This window comes from Macrotis lagotis, chromosome 3 (genome assembly GCF_037893015.1).
Source record: "Macrotis lagotis isolate mMagLag1 chromosome 3, bilby.v1.9.chrom.fasta, whole genome shotgun sequence".
NCBI classification, from domain to species: Eukaryota; Metazoa; Chordata; class Mammalia; order Peramelemorphia; family Peramelidae; genus Macrotis; species Macrotis lagotis.
The window spans coordinates 214124065-214144514 of record NC_133660.1 but is presented as its reverse complement, the minus strand read 5'-3'; the positions used below and the strand labels follow the sequence as shown (position 1 = coordinate 214144514).

Genomic DNA, 20450 nt, shown 5'->3' with positions numbered 1-20450 from the left:
TTATCATTGCATTGTATGATATACATATATGTACACATGTAATATGCTACACATATATGTGTATATACGTGTATTTGTGTTTGTGTATATTTTACATATATACGCATATATAATCACATTTATGTAGTGCTTACTTTGGATCAGGCACTTTAATTTTGTTCCTTACAACAGTTCTGAGACGTGTGCTATTATTACCATTTTACTGATGAGGAAACTGAGGCAAACTGGGGTTAAATGACTTGCTCAGTGTTATACAATAGGGGTTTAAGGCTGGATTTGAATTCATGTCTTCTTGATTCTAGGCCCAGCACTCTACCCACAACATTGATCTGCTTATCCAAAACAAGGCTCTTTTATTAGCCTCTTAATGTATCTATTCTCAAAACCAAGTACAACTCACTTAATTTCTAGTTATTCTGTCCTTTTCCCTTTTATCTGGATTTCTTAAATACATTTGGAAGTGCAAATGTAATCAGTCACCACAGTTGTTTCCCATAGCCCTGGAGAACCTAGGGGGTATCCCCTGTAAATAATTTTGCAAATGATGCTGCCTTCATCTGCCTTCATGTTTGCAAGTACCCATTTCTCTCAGGTCTAAATCTCTGCTCCTGTGTTGCTACTTAATATGATAACATATCATAGTGTAACTATATACATATATACACATGCATATACCCCATACATCACTATCATAGTATTGTACCTCTTTTGTAATACTTAGGGCTATGCACTAAAAACCTGCAATATGTCCAGACCTTTGCTATGCTCTAGGATGGACAAAGGAAGTGTAGAGAAGGAATTATCTCTTCCCTCTTCAGGGAGTTTATAAGAGCCAAGAAGACACAGGATACACTTAGGGAATAAAATAGAAAATACAAGTAAACATTCAAGTGCTAAACTGGATGATCCTGCTTCCAGTACTATAGGAATCCAAAGGATATTAGCATGAACTGGAGGAGAAGGACAACAATATACTATTATGAACTGGGTGACTTCTGTCCTAGAGCCTCACGAGGCCCTTTGCTTGGTTTCATCCACACGTAGTACTGATGGAATGATATTGTTTTGATGTTTAGTGCTATTTTGGGGGCAATAATTTTCCATTCATAGCACAGCCTTTGATGATACTGTAAATGAAGAGTTATAAACAGGAGCCAATTAATCTATTCTCAAAGGAATTTTGCATTATTTGTGTTAAGAATCTTCTATATGTTATTCCTCAGATAATTCAATATATCAAAGTTTGTTGGAAAATATTTCCTAAAAGAAAAATAGATGGTAAGCTCCATATGAAACTTATCATTGGAATCAAGTAACATTGGTCTTTATGAAGAACACAAGTAATTCTGATAAAGTTAGGAACATCAAAAAGATTTATGATAATAATTGTAGAACTAGTGTTAGATTCCAAGATTCTTAACAATCACAATCAAATGTCCTTTCTTCTTTATTGTAGTTAATCACCAGGCCCTTACTCAGAGCTTTCCACTTTGGTATAGGATCTCAAGGTATGGGGGATTGTCTTGGCATGTCTTTTAGCCTCTATGTTTTCATAGGGCACGGTGCTATTCTCTAGCTCAAGACTAGTGACTTCCAACCTCTGACTGGTCATGGGGACAAATTCATGTGATAACTGCTATCAGGGAAGGTTAAGACTGATGAATCACCTGAGCTTGGAAGTTCTGGGCTACAGTAGAGTTAAAGTTGATAGGATGTGTACGCTAAGTCTAGTCCCATTATGTAGTAGTGGGCCACTGGCTGTCGGCTGCCTGAAGATGGGGTAAAAACAGTCCAAGTTGGAAATGGAACAGGTCAAAGCTTTCACATATCAGTAGAGGGATCTGGCTATGAGAAGGTGCTGAATTTTCAGGGAGACATAGGTGGATCTAGTTCCTTCCTCACCATCCCATGCCCCCCCCCCCAAAAAAAAACTAACCTCCTCAGCTTCTAAGGTTTTCTCCCCCCATGAACTGTCCTGTCTCTTGAACTGGAACTAGAAGCCTAGTCTCCTAGTACCCAGACCAATAGTCTGTAAAAAAGCAAACTTGATTCAGGTCCTTTGTGGTGTCAAGGTCAAAGGACCAGGTTCCAACTTCCATCCAATTTTAATGACTTCTGACTAACTCTTACTTCTCTGTTGAGCAAACAGGATAATCAGCTCCTTGTTTCTAATCTCTTCAGAACTAAATGGATGCTTCTGCCAGAGTGCTCCACTCTCTGCCCTTTGAGGCATTGGTGACTGGACAGAAACACAACTACTGACTTTTAAATCAAATGCCCTAAGAAAGAAAAAGATAAAAGCCCTGAATCCTTCTTTTCTGTGAAAAAGGCAATTCCTCAGGTAGTTAAATGGATTTTGTTTTTGCATTCATGAGCTGCCTGCCATCACTTGTTACAGAATCACAGAAACTTGGAGTTGAAAGGATTTTAGAAGTCCAACCTGTACCTACCAATAATCTTCCCTAAAATTAACATATTAGGTTGTCATGTAACTTTTGCTAATGATTCTCCTACCCCTATCTCCCCCCCTCCCCCGGGATGCCTGCATCGTTTTACAGTTTTCCCACTATTGATCACTTCTCCTTGATATTCTCCTCTCTTTAGGTTTTCAGGACACAACTCTCTCATGGATTTCCTTCCTCCAGTCTATCTGGCTACTCTCCATTCTCTGCTTTGCTGAATCCTCTTTCAAATCATTCCTTCTAATCCTAGGTACCCATCAGGCTTTTCTCCTGGGTTCCCTTGTCTTTTCCCTGTATACTCCTTTACTTGGTGCTCTCATCAGTTTCCATGGACTTAATTTTCATCTTTATGCTAATGATCCTCAAATCCACTTTTCCTGTGCCAATTTCTCTGCTGACTTCTAATCTCCCATGTCTAAATGCCCTTTAAGACATCTCAAACTGGATATCCAATAAACATCTTGAACTCCTTATGTACAAACCAGAATTTATTCTCTTCCCCCTCCCAAATTCCTCCTTATCCTCTACCTTCCCTATTACCATAGAGCTTAACACCATGCTCCTAGTGGCTCAGACTCTCAGCCAAGTGACCATCCTGGCCTCCTATCTCTCACTCCTCATGCCCTAGCTGTGCCAAGGCCTGCCAATTTCATCCATGCAGCATATCTCCTCTGATGCTGCCACCATCCTAGTGCAGATGCTTACTGATTCATGCCTTGATTACTGTAATGTCCTCCTGGTGGGGCTGTCTAACTAATTTCTCCTCCCTCCAACCCATTCAGCCATAAAGTGATTTTCCTAAAATGCAAGTCTGCTCATGTCAAACCCTCCTCAACTTTCCCAACCCCAATAAATTCCCATTGCTCTCTGACTCCAGGAGTAAATATAAATTGCTCTGTGTGTCATTCAGAGTCCTCATAACCTCCCCCCTCCTACTTTTCCATCTTCTTACATCTTATTCTCTAAGACATACTCATTGATTCAGTTACACTAACATCCTTCATGTTTTTTGGTGGTTTTTTTTTTAGGTTTTTGCAAGGCAGTGGGGTTAAGTGGCTTGCCCGAAGTCACACAGCTAGGTAATTATTAAGTGTCTGAGGTCGGATTTGAACTCAGGTACTCCTGACTCCAGGGCTAGTGCATCCACTGCGCCACCTAGCTGCCCCTGACCTCCTTCATGTTGACCAAGACACTCCATTTTTTGATCTGGGCATTCTCTCTGGCTGTTTCCCCGTGCTCCCTCCTCTCTTCCCACTACTGATCTCCCTTCCTTCCTCTAAATCCTAATTAAAATCCTACATACTACAGGAAAACCTTCCCCAACCTCTCATTTCAAATGCCTTCACCCTGTTACTTTCTATGTATCTCATTTATAGCTTTATACACACACACACACACATATATATATATATATATATATATATATATATATATATATATATATTTGTGTGTTTGTTTGTATTAGATTATAAGCTCCTTGAGGACAAGTGTGCTCTTTTGCCTCCTTTTTTTGTTTCCCCTGCACTAAACACGGGGACTGGCACATAATAGGCACTTTTAATAAATTATTAAATTGAATTTATTGAAATTATACAATATTTAGGGAATCCTCTTGGGGGACGGTAAAGAATGAGAAGTAATATCCGAACTTTTGAATGAAAGCGCAGCATTTGTGGAAAGAGCTCTACAGTCTGAATCAGTATATTTGACCACTAGTTTTAGCAGTTGTATAGGGCATTGGATAAAGGGCAGGCACTGAAGTCAGGAGGATCTGAGTTCAGATGTGACCTTATATAGCTGTGGACCCTGGGTGAGTCACTGAATTCTGTTTACCTCAGTTTCCTCATCTGTAAAATGAAATAGAGATTGATAAGGCAAACCACTCCAGTTTCTTTGCCAAGAAAACCCCAAATAGGGTCATGAAGAATTGGACATGACAGAAAAATGACAGAAAAACATCAATGTTACAGTCAATAGAATGCTGGACCCAGACTCAGGAAAACCTGAATAACTTTGGCTGCTTCAAACCTGGGCAAATCATTAGCCTCTATCTTCCTCAGCTTGATAAAGTGGTTTACCTTCCTACTTTCTAGGGTTACTGTGAGGATAAAATGAAATAGTGCTATAAAATGTTATATAAATGCTGACAGTGATGATGGTGATGGTGATGATGATGGCTAGCTGTGACTCTGGGCCACATTTTCCTCTTCTATAAAGAGAGACATTTCTTGACACTCTGACCTCCAGTTTTAATATTACTTTCTCCCTTTGGAAGTTGCTTTGTATTTATGTGCATATTATATTTCTTGACTCTCTAATAGGATGCAGACTACATGAGGGCAAGAATTGTCTCATGTTGTCTTTGTATCATTGGCACTTTTGTATAGTGCCTCATACATTATTTAATCAGACCTGCAATTTCATAGGGAACTCCCGGTAAGGAAATTCTCTCTCCTGATGCAGGTAGGAATCTGATCTGCAATTTACAGTTGCCTGAATCTCCAGGACCCAATCAGTTCTTCATACAGTTGCCAAGGAAATTTTCCTGTCACCTCCCATCCCCAGGAGGCTGCCCTGGCTCCTTATAACTTCTAGGATCAAACGTAAATGCTTTTCTTTGACCTTTAAAATTCCTCACCCCTGGCCCCCAGCCTGCTCTGCTGCCTTGTAACCCTTCTTACCTAGCTGTCTCTTCCTAGATTCATTCTTCAGTCCAGTCATCCTGAATTCCTTGTTCTTCTTCACTTGTGTCAATTCATCTCAAATCTCTGTGCTTTTGTGCTGATTATCTGTCATGTCTGGAACGTCATATGATACAATCAAAGGATGCTAGCCTCTGGTGAGGAAATGCTTCAAACCCAGCAACAGATACTTACTGGCTGTGAAATTCTGGTTAACCTCTCTGAGCCTCAGGACCCTTATCTGTAAAATGAAAGGTTAGACTAGATGACTTTGGAGTTCCCTTCCAACTTTAACTATGTTTTTATGATTTCAGCTTTTTTAGAAACCTCACTTCCTTTAAGACTTAAATCAACACACAGAAAAATAAAACCACCCTTCAGAATCTGATAAAATCTTTATAAAAAATTTTTCTTATATATCTCTTTCCCTTAATCCTAAATCCTCATAGCAAAAATTGCTCATCTGTAAACATGTTTATCAAAATATGTATGTATGTACAATGCTAACCTGACTGTTTGCCACCGAGGGGAGGAGGGTGGGAAGGGAACATGGAAGGAAATTTTGTAACTTAAAAATCTACATGCATATGGATGAAAATGAATAAATTTAAATTAAAAAAGGAAAATAATCTATAATTACCACCAAAATGATGAAAATGTCAGACATTTTATAATACATGAAATGAAATCTGAAAAAAAGACTTAAATCAAGCAACTCCTTCTGAATGAGACTTTTCCTGGTCCCCCACCCTCATTACCCCCTTAGTGGCTAGTTTCTCCTTCTCCAAGGTTATTCTAGTATATCCTTCTTCTTATATTTGCACTGAATGAGTTTGTATATACCTCATATAGATATAAAATAAACCACGTGCTTTACATAGATAGTGATAAAATATCTATTTATAGCTTTTGTGCAATGCTTTAAAGTTCTCAAAGAGTTTCACAAAATAGTTTCATGTTTTCTTCCCTGATGCAAAAAACAAGTTTCATCATCTACTTCCAAAACCTTGAACTCCAAATTCTCTCCCTTCCTCCCACCCCAATCCCCCTCATTGAGAATGAAAAGTTTTTTGATATAGGTTAAAAATGTGTCATGAAAAGTAAAAGTAAACATAACCCCCCCCCAAAAAAAGAAAGAGAAGAGAAACCTCCAGAAAAATAAAGTGGAAAAACCAAAGCATGCTTCAGTCTCTTCAGACACCACCAGCTCTGGCTTTGGATGAGCAGCATTCTTCATCAAAAGTCTTTCAGAACTCTCAGAACCTCCCTAATTTTAAAGATGATGACCTAAAGAAAACAAAGTTACTTGACTAGGGTCTCTTAAATGAATCTAGAGAAAGTGCTCACTGTACTAGCCAGCCAGGGAGGGCCACAAAGCTAGTACATCTCAGAACCTGAACTTGACCATGTCTTTCTGACTGTAAGGCCAGATACAGTGCTTTCCACATAGAAGATGCTTATTAAACTCTAAGATCTATTTTGTTATTTTTAACACTCTGAGATTTCAAAAGTGCTTTCTTGGCATCAATTCTGTGATAATGAAATTTAAATACGGACAAATTAATATTGGGAAAGGCTGAGTAATTTGCTTTTGCTTCCATTGTTAACAGCCTAGACTCATCTTCCTAGCTCAGTGTTCCTTCCTAAAAGCTGGGGAAAATTTGAACTCTGACCTACTGTCATCCACATGTGTTGTCTCAGGACAGTGGCTTGGAATAATGATATTTTTTTTTCCTTCTTTTTTGGTTGGGGCAGATCACAAAGACCATCCATTAAGCTGGATAACAGTGGTCTCCATCATGTAGATCAGGGCTGTCCGATAGCCACTCGCTTCCCACAGTGCAATTTTATGTGACCTCTTATGGGTTTACTAACTGCTTTAGTAAATGAAGCTGAATTATCTCAGAGCTCTAACTCAAATAACAAATCAAAATATATTGTCTGCTGTTTCAATAGAAACTTTTTCTTCATTATTTATTTTTGTAAGGCAAACGGGGTTAAGTGGCTTGTCCAAGGCCACACAGCTAGGTAATTATTAAGTGTCTGAGACTGGATTTGAACCCATGTACTCCTGACTCCAGGTCCAGTGCTTTATCCACTATGCCGCCTAGCCACCCCCTCAATAGAAACTTTTAAAAGTAAGGTTGGACATGTAGATGAGTTGAGCACTCAGGGATCCTTGAAATATTAAACAGGTGTCTCTAGGAAGGTATTCTCTTAACTTACACAATTTGACCAGAGAAATTTACACAGCAAGGCTTCCATCTAATTTTATTTGTGTCTTTGCTAATCTTCTTTGTTTTCATATTAATTTTAGAATTTATGCTGCTGAAGTGAGCATCATGTATGTCTTTTGATAATCTTTGAGAGCTTACTATTTCCCTCTACATGCACCATCGCCTCAAACATTCAAACACAGATTGAAAGCTCAATGTCAGTTACTTGACTTGAAGGAGACTTAGCATTGGATTTTCCTATCTCCAGGTTCCAGATTGCTCTCAACTTCACTTAGGGGTGAGCTAAAATCCCCACCAGGAGGAGCAGACACCTCCTCTGGAGCAGAAGAATCATTTCAAACAAATATTAACCATTTCCAAAGGGTATGTGATCAAAAGAGTCAGAAACAGGCTTTAAGCAGTCATCACAGAGTGACAAAAGATTTAGAAAAGTCCAATTAGAGCCACATGACAATAACAGCTCCAAATGACTTACTTTATGAAAACAGGCTGTCATTTCTCTTATTATACAATCTATGTAAAGAAATAATAAATACCAGGTACTTGGGGGATACTGTCTTAGATCCTGCAAATACAAAAAAATGTATAAAACCAAGTCCTTTTACATGGGCCAGTTTTGATTAACACATTATATAGCTTTAGAGTTTAAGAGTTGGAAGGAACCTAGAGTTCATCTAGTCTGACCTCTACTCAAGGCAATTTTATCCAATATCATGGCAATTAACCGCACAGTTCATCACATACATTTTCCAAAGGAAAACATACACTCACAATGTAGAGAATTGTAATCTGATGTACAAGGAATTCTTGAGAGCCTTTAAAACATCCTTCCCTTCCATGAGGAAATCCTTCCCAATACTCTTCCCCTCTTCCTATGCAGGCACTTAGCTGTGTGGTTATATGTTAGGGACAAGATTAGAAATTTCAAGCCCCAAACATAAAATATCTCTGCTTTTATCTAGGACCTTATAGGCAGCCAAAGAAAGGGTGAGTGATTTTTTTGCTATCTCTCTATCAACTTCAATCCCTCTTGCTCATATGGTTGAGTTGCTTTGCCTTCCTGACAAGAGTAATAAAGGAAGGGATCATTGAGTGTCAAACTTACTATGCTTTTGTGACTAGCCAGATGGTTACTTTGGCTTACCTACAAGAGGGAAGAGTTCCAAAAAATGGCTACCTTCTCCTAATGCTCCTAGGATAAGTCCTTGGAAAGTCATTCCGGAATTTCTTGGTCAAGAGCTTCTGAGCAGGCTTCTTGTCCACCAGCCTGGGTCACTTCTTGGTTATTAGTATATTAAGAGGCTTAGGAAATAGCTCATAGCATCTAGGTTTAAAATGAACCCTTTGGAACCACTTGGACTCCTCATTTTGCAGAAGAAACATGAGGTCTATAAGAAATAAAAGATATAAAAGTTCAGAATGATTGTGAAGAATTGAATTACTGCCCTAGATGGTGGACATTTAAAAATAGTGCTTTTATTTGGGAGACTTAAGCCTGAATCAAATCCATACTCCATTGCTTGCTAGCAATGTCATTAATGCTAGGTCACTTGATCTCTCTTGGCCTCGGTTTCTTCATTTGTAAACTGGAGACAATAGCATTTGCAATCTCTACCTATAGGGTTTTTGTGAGATTAATACTTGGTAAACAACATTGTGCAATATGAATGTATTTAATGTAATTATAGTTCATTTAAAGTCTAATTGCTAATTTACTTTTAAATCCATTTCTCGTTCAGTGTATTAAAAACTTCAAATGAAAAATGCCTTATAAACATGGTACCATAAATCACTAAATGTCACAAACTGCAGAGCCAGTCATTTCTACAAGAGTGCACATTCATCCCTGCATTTATAATAAATCTAATTTTTTATCTTTTTTAAGCTTTGGATGAGAGTAATTAGTCATTTCTGCTGATCTGGGCACACTGAACCATTGTTCAACTCTAGTTTAAAGCCAATCTATCCAACATGATTTCACACTTTACTTAAGATTTGCCTTCTGCAACATTCTAAGTCTGTTCCATCTGTTTCTAAGAGAAAAAGAAAAAATCCTGTTTACTTCCTTTTGGCCTCTTTGAGAGGAAGGCAAAATGTACTCTGAGATGCAAGGTTCAATTAAGATGGTTCTAATTCTGTGGCTCCTCGTGCCTCTAGGTTAAATACAAATGCTTTAGCTTGACCTTTATAGCCTTCTTTTGGCTAGTGAGAGGCAGCCTGGTATAGTGGATAAAACTTTGGGACCAGAAAGATCTAGGTTTAGGTTCTGACCTTTGACACATCCCTCCTGTGTCCCTGGGCAAATCCCTCAACCAGACAGCTCTTTCAGATTCTTCAGTTTCAGAGGAGGTACCAACCTGCATTGGTAGGAGGATTTTTTCCTTATCTGAAAGTTGCTTATACTAACGAAATCATAGATCCTCTTATGTTATCTGAAACTGAAAGTAATTGGTCCCTAATCACATTCTCTAGAGAGTGCACTGTCTGAATCTTTCCTCCAAAGCATCACATTCTACTTGGTATCATGTTTTTCTATGTTCATGTCATAGCCCCTTTCAATATAATTTCCTTAAGGCCAGTGACTTTTTATTTTTATTATTTTTTATTTATTTAAAGCATTTTTTGTTTATTTAAGGCAATTAAATGACTTGCCCAAGATCACACAGCTAGGCAAGTATTAAGTGTCTAAGTCTGGATCCAAACTCAGGTGCTCCTGACTCCAGGGCTGGTGTTCTATCCACTGTGCCACCTAGCTGCTCCAGGCTAGTGACTTTTAAAAAAAAATTTGTCTTTGTAGCCCTAGCACCTATAATAGTGTCTCAAGTATAGTAAGTAATTAATGTTTATTGAATTGAATATTACGTAATATTCTACAGATCCTGTTTTGTAGTGTTAAATGGTATTAATCTCCAGGGTGGTCATTTTTATGTGTGATCTTTGATAGAGCTATTTGATGTTATTTCTTCCCAATGCCAATGTCATTATAACTGTTCACACTTTACAAAACATTTTATCCACATCATAAAAATCCACCTCAGAGGTCTAGACCAACTTTGACCACTGAAAGAATCTCCTCTGTAATATACCTGAGAAATGATCATCAAGAAGCTCTAGTGACAACTAACCCAGTAACTATCAAAGCTTTCCATTCTACTTTTGAACAACTCTAAGCATTAGGGAGTTTTTCTTTAAACTGAACTGAAATTCTCCTATATTTCCTGTAATTAACCCAGCATCTATTCACTGTGCCCCCAGCTGTTTTAAACCATGTGCTCCCTGGGGAGAGATGGTGAAGTTGGGAATGGCACCAAAATTTAGTCATTGGACCAGAGCAGAAATTGTGGCTTTGTTACTTCCTTTGTGTCTCCAGGCACAAGTTTATCTTGAAGACTCTCATTTATAAAATGAATAGCTTCTACTTAATTTCTAAGGTCCCAGCTCTTTCTCCTCAATGAATAGAACCTAACTAGAGGTTGAGATGAGGGGTGGAAAACACCCTTCTTGTATATTGGGAAGATTTAAATAGGATAATTTTGGGGAAAGTTTCCTTTCAGATTTTCATTCCCCTGAAAATACATTATATTCTGGGGCAGGGGTTTAAAAAAGATTTTAAATCATTCATTACCTCTCTTCAGGCAGGGTAAAAGGAAAGCTTGGGTTTTATTTTTCATCAAATGCATTCACTGCACAAGAACTGTATTTCACTTCTGGGAAGAAGAGACTGAACTGACTTGAAGGAGAGTGAGTAGTCAGAAATAAAGGTTAGAACAAGAAGAAGGGACTCAATTATAGAGGCCAGTAGCATTATGTAACTAGTTATATTACTTCCATTGTCTAGATGGAGATATCAAGAATTAGAGTTATTTAAAATCACCTAGAGAATATTCCACAGTAAAGACCTGCTAATTGCACAATCAATCAGTTATGAGGTCATGCTCACTTTATGTCTAAAAGCCCTTTCTCTCTCCCTCCTTGGTAATTTGTACAAAATATTCTTACCTGAACTATTTGACTAGGTAAGACTGTATAGGTAGGTTATGATATATTGGAAACAGGTGACAGAAGCAATGAACTTGGAATAAGAAAACAAAGGTTATATAGTATAGTTCAGTGTATAAATAGTAATTGAATTAATTAAAACCATCATTTATTAGGATGTATACCATTTGACATAATGTATATCATAAAATTATACATTATTAAAATATCAAATAAAAATTCAGTGTTATATACAAAGTGTGGGAGGAAAGAAGATGAATATGGTTTGGAGATATCAGGGAAGACCTTTACAGAAAAGCTGGCATTTAAATTGAGTATTTAAGAATGGACATGAATTTTACTACTTAAAACAGGGATGGAGGAATTTTAGGGATGGTATATTTAAAGAACTAAATAAAACAACAACATATTAAACATTGTGTCACTATAATTCCCCACCTTTCTAACAAGAGGAGGGAAGATTGTTTAGTTCTATGTTCTGGTGGAATCATTGTAATGAATTTGAGTGTGGATATCTTTTAATGATGTTTTTGTTATTGCTATTGTAATCATGGTGCATTTTTATATCTGGATCTGCTTACTTCACAGTGGATCAGTTTATACAAGTCTTCTCATGTTTCTCAGAATTATTCATTATTCTCTTATTCATCATTTCTCATGATACAACATACTCATAAGCCACAATTTACTCAGCCAACTCTTGCAATCAGTGGGCTTTCATAAAACATACTGCTGTGAATTCTGTGTTTGTATGTGTGTGTGTGTGTGTGTGTTTATTCACATATATGTTCTTTTTTATGTCTTTGTCATCCTAAGAACAGTAATGTACTCAACAATGGAATTTATATGTATGGACTGTTAGTGATTTTTTCCTTTTCCTTTTTCTTTTTTTTTTTTTGCTTCATTCTATTCTCACAGAATGATTCAAAGCTTTATACCAATGTTTTGTTGCTGAATATCAGCAACATTAACTCTTTAAAAATATTTGTCAATTTAAAATGTGTTATGTGCAATTTCAAGTCTGTCTTAATTTGTACTCCTTTATTATTATTATTATTATTATTATTATTATTATTATTAATTTTAGAGAATTTAGAGAGTTTTTCTATTCTTGCTTATAGTTTGCACATTTAGCACAACTTGTTCAGCCATTTCCCAGTTGGTGGGCATTCCCTAAATTTCCAGGTCTTTGCAACCACAAAGGGAAAGAAAAGGTTCTTTTTCTTTTTTCCCTGATCACCTTGGGAATCAGATCTAATAGTGATATTGCTGGATCAAAGAGTTGTATAAGTCTTGGATGTAATTCCAAATTGCTTTTCAAAATGGTAATTAGTTCACAGTTCTACCCATAGAGTATTTTTCCATATAACTGGATTATTTCTTAGGTCCTGTCTAGCTTGAACATTGTAGATATTTGATTCTAGATGGAAGGGGAGGAGAGGAAAGGAAAATGAAGAAACAAATATTTTTTGTTATCTACTATGTTTCAGGCACTATATTGTTTTACAACTATTACCTCTTTTGATCCCTTGTCCTCCTAGTCATATTTGAACTTACACTCCTGAGAATACACATATAACTATGTTGTTTATCTTTCTGACATTTCAGATGCTTTTGTAGTTAGAGATTTAGATACTTGTTTATTACCTAACTCCAAGGTACTGCAAACTCATTCTTAGCTCAAAAATTGATTTCCATGCCTTCACATGGAACTATATTTCATTGAGTTGGTTATAACGGATAAAGTTGCCCATAAATAAGGCTTTCCATACCTATCAGAGATTTATTATTGCAGAAAATGAGAAGCAGTATCTGAACTATATGTTGAACAGTAATTTAAATTTAGAACACTATTTAAAGCTGTCTAAGAATATCAAGTTATTTGTAATGATGTTCAGTGGATGAGAATCCTGAATCTTCTAGGCTAAAATTCATTTTATTTTATGTGGCTCCTTACTTATTTCTGAATTTATTTCCTAGAGTTGGCCATTACACAAAGAAAATGAATTTTCTTCAGTTTTGTCCTACACCATTTCTCCAGCTTGATCTTCATCATCACCTTTCAGCCATGGGCCAGGTTGCCCAGACCACTCGTTAACTGTGTTTTGTTAATTCTGTCTATACATTTTTCTTTAAATCATTGTGAAAATAAGCCTTTAATTAGAAAATTGTAGTATTTAGTTTGGAATGAAAGTTAGAAGGAAATAAAATCTGTGACTTTTGTGGCCATGCTGTCTTTGGCTAGAGGGGATAAAAACCCTGTATAATTTAGATAACAGAGAATATCAGAAATCCTTAGACCTAGAATGTTAGAACTGATGGCCACCTAAAAACAGGACACAGAATGTCAGCCAGGAAAGGAGCTAAATAATATAGAATGGCAACACTAAAGCCATTGCCCCTTTCTTTCTTCCAGAGGAGGAAACTAAAATCCAGAGAGTCATTATCCCAGTCTTTTCATCAAGAACAGAAGCCATCCTGCTAATTTTTGATAAAACTTACCCAGAGGATTGAACTTATACTTACACTATCCCTTTCTTTTCCTTACCATTTTCTCAAACAATGGAACAGCATGAAACTAGGCATGCCAACTATTTTTTTCTAGTTAGATGGTCAGGACTGTAGGGAACAAAAGATAGAGACAAGATTGACAGCTTGTTCTACCTGTGGATTAATTTGTAGTCTTACAGAATTTAGAGTTGGAAGAGATCTTGGAAATCATTTCCCCCAACCTTGATTGTTAGATGACAAAGAAGGAAAAGAGAAGGAGGAAGATCTGTGAGGTATCAGGACCAGTTAGCAGCAGAGCCAGAATTAGAATCCAGCTCTTAAAGATTGACTTTCCTTCACCCATGAAGACTGAGAACCTTATTTGAAAGTGTGGAATTCTTTTAAATTGTAAGAAGTTGGTTGGAGCCTGTAATGTTGCTCTGATGGGGCAATCTAGACAAGATGACATGCCACCATGAATGACTTGGGACACAAGGGAGAAGTAGGAGAATAGTCAATGCTTACAGAAGGACCAAAATCTGTAAAAGGCAAATGTGGGGTAGAGAAAGAGATGAAAAGACAGTGAAGATGCATTTTGCCTCTGTCACAATTCTACCCAGGGCAAGCTGGCCTCCATGTTAGAGGCATGTTATTATATAGCAGCCATGAAAGTATTGGGATCCCATGTGGTAGAAGAATAATAACTCATTCATATAACATTTCAAGATTTACCAAGGACTTCCCTCATCTGAGAGAACCTTCTATTTTCATCTCTGTCTGAACCTACCTGCATGACCTTGGACAAGTTGCCTATCTACACTCTTAGACTCTGACTCATTTTCCTTGGTTAACCAAGGTTACTTCCAGTTATGTTAGTGTGTCATTCTATCATGCTGTAATAATAAAAGGCCTAGCCTAGGAGTTAGGAGATAACTTTTCTATAATTCTCATTCCACTTCTACTTAGGTGACTTTGAATGACTAATTTTCCTTCTCTAGGCCTGTTTTCTTCTTTTTAGAGTGGAGGAATGGGACTCGCTAATATCTAAGCTTTTTTCCCCAATTTTAGGAAGGGTCTTTATTTAGCAACATGAGATGATTCAACTCTTCAAGGATACAGACTAATGCCCCAGAAAGGTTAATTTACCTCATATGAATCATTAGTGACTTCCTAGAATAGCATCATAAGATTGATCAGCCAGTCAAATAGTTATTGAGCTCCTAGGAAAGAGTACATGATGTGATGTGAAAACACAACTATTTGACCTTTGGCAAATTTCATGTGCCTTCTTGCTTCTGTCAAGGGTATTAACATACTTCTAGGCATGTGGATTTGAAATCTCAGTTATCCTTCACTCCTCCCTCTCTCATCCCACACATCCAGTCAGTTGTCAGATGCTGCTATTTCTCCCTCCATAGCATTCTCTCTACTCCCAGGACCCACCTGAGTTCAGACACCTGAAATAGTGCAACAGCCTTTTAATTGGTCTCCTTGACTCTAGTCTTTCTCATTTCATCCTTTTTCTAAGCACCAAAGTGATTTTTCTAAAGGGCAAGTATGACTACATTGCTTCTCTACTCAATAAATTTCAGTGCCTCTTAATTGCCTTTAGAATCAAATAAAAAATCCTTACTTTGGTTTTTAAAGCTCTTTATAATCTAGTCCTGACCCATCTTTCTAGCCCAGTTGTATATTACTCCCCAATTTCACTCTGTAGTATGGCCAAGCTGATGTTTTTCCTTGTTCTTACACCCAATGAGTTGATCTCCTATCTCCTTGTCTTTGTGTTGTGCCTAACACTTTCCCAAAAATACCCCTTTCTCACCTCCTCCTCTTAGAGTTTCTAGTTCCCTTCAATACTCAGCTCACATTCTACTTTCTACATGAAGCCTTTCCTGATCTCTTCAGGCAGTAATAGAGTGGTCCCTACCAAAATTACCTTCAATTCACTTGGCAAATACTTGTAGATATATATGTTGTATTGACCAATTCAATGTTAACTTTTTGAGGGCAGAAACTGTTTGTGTTTGTATATTTGGAGCCTAACATAGTTTCATAAATGCTTATTGATTGATTGGATAGGTCATTTCCCTGCCTAGGTCTTTGTTTCCTCCACAGTAAAATGAGGGGGTAGGGCCAGAGAATTGCAAAGATATCCTTCATATTCTCCAATGTTATATGTGGTGCTATGAGCTAAGTGGTCTGGGATGTGGAAAGGAATACTATAATCTAGATGAAGGGAAAAAAGATATAAACCTTTGAAAATATAAATAATACCACAAGGGATAAGATCTAGAAACAACAGCAGATGAACTATCACCAGGCAGCAACACATGAATAATTGCCACAGAAGTGGTCCAGACAGTAAGTGCTATAGATCAGGTCAGATTTGATTCCTTTTGGCCAAAGGCCATCAAAAGACTCAGGACAAAGGACAGGTGTGCTCTGAGGTTGGAAGTAAATTATAGAAGGAGTCTTTGAGCTTGAAGAACTTTGATATTTCAGAGGTAGTTTTAGAGAAGGAATTAATAAACCATGACAAAATTACTGTGTTTAATATTTTCTTCATCTGCTCTTTGATTTTTGATGTGGATTAGTCCCCTTGTTCAAATGCAATTTATTCAGTGTTCCCTTTATTTCAAGAGTTATCTATACTAAGGCACATGACTACTGGGGATACAAAGGCAAAAAGAAAGGCTGTTTTCTGATAGATAACAGGTCTTTGCTCTCAGGGAGCTTACTTTCTATTTCAGGCTGCTGTATGTACACCAAGAAAAAAGCAAAGAAATTTAAAGAGTGAGAGAGTTTTAATAATTGGGCACCAGAAGTGGTTTTATGTAGAAGATAACTCTTGGGCTGTTTTGAAAGAAATGAGGGGTTGTACAAGGAAGGAGTGAAGAGGATGAGTATTCTAGGAGCTTGGGCATATGGTGAAATGTTTTATACAGAGGACAGCTGATAAGCTGATTTGACTGGAATGAAGACTATAAAGAATCAGTCGATCAACAAACATCAATAACATTCTTACTCTATTCTAGGTCCTGGGAGGTAGAGATAAAAATATGGGCTAGACCCTGCATTCAAGGATTCTAAATTCTATTGAGGAAGACAACATGTACACAGAAAATTTGTTAGTATATTCTGTATAGAAAATACTTTTTGGAATGATAAACTAGTAGCTATGGGGTTTAGAAAAGCTTGGTTATTAGAAAGAATATTTGGTCTCAGGACTTTGAAGAAAGCTAGGGATTCTAGTAGAAATGAGGAGGCACATTCTCAGCAAGGGCAAAGACACTAAGATAAAGATGAGAAAGAACAAGACCACCAGGTTGGTTGGATGGTAGATAATAGTCACATGTAACTACACAAGAAAGAGAGACTGAAGCTAGATTATGAAGGGGCTTAAATGTCAAAGGGAATTTATATTTTCTAATAGGGAATAGGCATCTATTGAAGATTGTAATAGGGGAATGTAATAGGGAAAGTCAGATCTGTGGTTTAAGAATATCAATTTGGCAGTTAGGTAGAGGATGGATTTTGGAAGGGACATAATAGAGGCAAGGAGATCATTTTGAAGGCTAATACAAGAGTCTGGGTGAGGTAATTAGGACTGGAATTAGGATAAATACTAGGTGTTGAGTAGGGAAAAGGGGCTAGATGTGAAAGATGTTGTGGAGGTGGAAACATCAAAGTCTAGTAGCTCACTGGATACAGGGGTTGAGGGAGAAGGAAGAGTCAAGAATGATTTTAGGTTGCAAATTTGGGTAATATGGAGGATGGTGGTAGGGACATTTATACTCTTTATGACATAAGAAAAATCTTCTTATCTTTAGATATTTGTCATACCATAAATTGTCTACTTCCATGAGACAATTTTGAATAAATGCTCATTAGGTTCCTTTAATAACTTTAGAAAATGAAAGAATTCTTGACTAAAAGGGATAGAAAGGCTCACAGGAGAAAACTGAACGGTTTTAATTAGAAGGAATAAAAAGTTTTATACCAGTATGCAAAATTATTATAATTAGATTTAGAAGAGAAATAGGTAACTGAGGAAAATAATCTTAGTGTATATTTCTTTGATAAATGCCTGATAGCCAAGTAAATTGGAGATTGATTCAAATAATGATAAATAATAATAACAATAATAACAATAATAATAATTAGCTGCATTTATATAGTATTTTAAGATTTCACCTTAAAAATATATCTCATTTTTATTCCTATAGCAATTCAGGAAGGTAGATTCAATTATTATCACCATTTTACAGATGAAGAAATTGAGGCAGCCAGAAGTTAAGTGAGTTACCTAAAGTCCCAAAGCTAATAAGAGTTCAAGTTTGATGAAATTTAAAAGAACAGGAGTTATTTTTTGATAGATAACTGATCAAAGACGTGGAAAGGCAGGTTTTAGAAAGAAGAAAGGCAAGTTGCCAATAGCTCACTGAAAACTGCTTCAAATCACTAATAATAAGAAAAATGCAAAATGAAACAACACTTGGATTGATGACCCAAGTGATTATAATACTACTGGGCATATATACTCCAAAGACATCAAAAAGAAAAAAAGTGTCATAAAATATTCATAACAACACATCTTTGATGTCTCAAAGAACTGGAAACAAGGTGGGTGCACTGCTTATCAATTGGTGAAGGTCTAAACAAATTATTTATAAATGTATTGAAATAACAAAAATAGATTAAAAGAAAACTCGGGAAGGCCTATCTGGACTGATGCAGAGTGAAGTGAGCAGAATCAGGAGAACAATTTATAAAATATCAACATCATAGTAAAGATGAAAAACTTTGGAAGACTCAAAAAGGATGACCAGTACAATTATCAAATTATAACTCCATTATGCTTCCCACTTCCTGGTAGAGAAATGATAGAGGTAACAGAAACATATATTTTTCAGACAGAGACCATGTGTGAATTTGTGTTGTGTACCTAAACCTATTTGTTACAAGGGAGGATTTTTCCATTTATTGGAAGGGAAGATTATAGGTTGAATGAAAAGAGAAAGTATTAATGAATTATTAAGAAATAAACAGAAGAAAACAGAAGGAGAGTCAGAAACCAAAACCAAACTATAAATGATGAAGGAAAAAAGTCAAACTTTATGTAATAGAAACCAGTTTCAAATGCATTTTTTGGATGTTTTTATATGCCTGTTGATATGTTTATATTTGTTGATGTTTATTTAGTTCATAATAAAATATACATTTTTTTCAAAAGTACCACCTTAGTGGGGGGCGTCTAGGTGGTGCAGTGGATAGAGTACCAGGCCTGGAGTCAGGATTACCTGAGTTCAAATCTGGCCTCAGACACTTAATAATTACCTAGCTGTGTGTCCTTGGGCAAGCCACTTAACCCCATTGCCTTGCCAAAAAAAAAAAACCTAACAAAAAAAAGTACCACTTTAGGAGGTATTTTTGGTGTAATACAGAGAGTGTTCCCTCTGGAATCAGAGAATCTGGGTTCCAATCCTCTAGTATTTACTGCTTGTGTGAATTTGGCTAGGTCATTTCTCTTCCCTAGTCCTCAGTTTCCTCAGCTGTAAATGAAGAAGTCATCTAAAGTCTCAGAGGGAGTTAGTAAACTCTGAAATCATTTCCTGCTCCAGGCTTTTGATCCTATGATTTCATGGGTTTTCAGAAGTACTGTACAATGAAAGGGTTGGGCTAGATGATCTCTGAAATTCCATCCAGCTCTCATTCCATGGTCATTTGATTAGATGCCCTCTAATATTCATTTTGTTTTGAAATTTATTGATCCTGACAAATTTGAGTTTAAAACATTCCTAGCATCACCTGGGGTCTTGCTGACTCAAATTTCTCTTGCCTAATTCTTATCTTGCTGTTCTTCAGAAACATCCTCTTTTTCAGTTGCACACCTTGTGACTGGAGAACTGTGGTTCTCCTTTCTTCCCTGCCCTCTATGAAGGATGGATTGGAATGCCGAGGCGTGAGCTGGCAAGTGGGGTGAGAAGACCCAGAGGGAGGGAAGTGTCAGTTTCTTGTCTGTAATCCGAGCTAGATGATGAGCTCATGTCATTTATGTCACGGCGACTTGTCCTTTGGGGTGTGGGCTGGACGAAATGGCCACCAAGGTCATTCATTGTAACATTAAGAATCAAATTGATAGGTGGGTCCCATGGCATGTCATCTTCATTCTCTGTAGTGGGGGTTACTGGAAAAAAACATTGAACTTGGAGTTTGAAGACCTGACTTCAAACCAGCACAGATCTTAGATACTTAATAAACTGTTTATGTTAATATGTTATAAATATTGAATAATATTTATATGTTAAATAATATTTAAATTTCATTAAATTCCTATTTAAATTAAATAAACCATATTTAAATCAAATTTAAAGTCTCCAAAACACAGTCTCATCATCTTTCAGCTGAATGTATTAATTTTTGCACTACCTGAATGAAAGGACTTTGTAAAGCACAAAGCAGTGGCTGTTGTGGCTATTAATTATATGGCATGATCTTTTGTTCTCAGGATAGCAGTAGCACTATTAGGCTATTGTACTCAATCTAAGCAGAAAGTGTTTCCCAGCAGGAGATTGTCC

General features: G+C 36.9%; 1 protein-coding gene and 1 long non-coding RNA gene across 7 annotated transcripts in view; one reads left to right on the top strand and one right to left on the bottom strand.

Moving 5' to 3' along the window:
- Positions 1-20450, top strand: part of PPP2R2C (protein phosphatase 2 regulatory subunit Bgamma) — a 388395-nt gene that overhangs the window by 192270 nt on the left and 175675 nt on the right. The window lies entirely within an intron of this gene.
- Positions 1-20450, bottom strand: part of LOC141518103 (uncharacterized) — a 42571-nt gene that overhangs the window by 17557 nt on the left and 4564 nt on the right. Inside the window, exons 2-5 of one of the 2 annotated variants that reach the window (XR_012477087.1) lie at positions 8525-8768; positions 5339-5384; positions 5144-5260; positions 4077-4309 (exon numbers count right to left, since the gene is read on the bottom strand). This is a non-coding gene — a long non-coding RNA (uncharacterized LOC141518103). Of the gene's footprint in view, positions 1-4076; positions 4310-5143; positions 5261-5338; positions 5385-8524; positions 8769-20450 lie in introns of those variants that run through there. The other variant, XR_012477086.1, reaches the window with a different exon arrangement.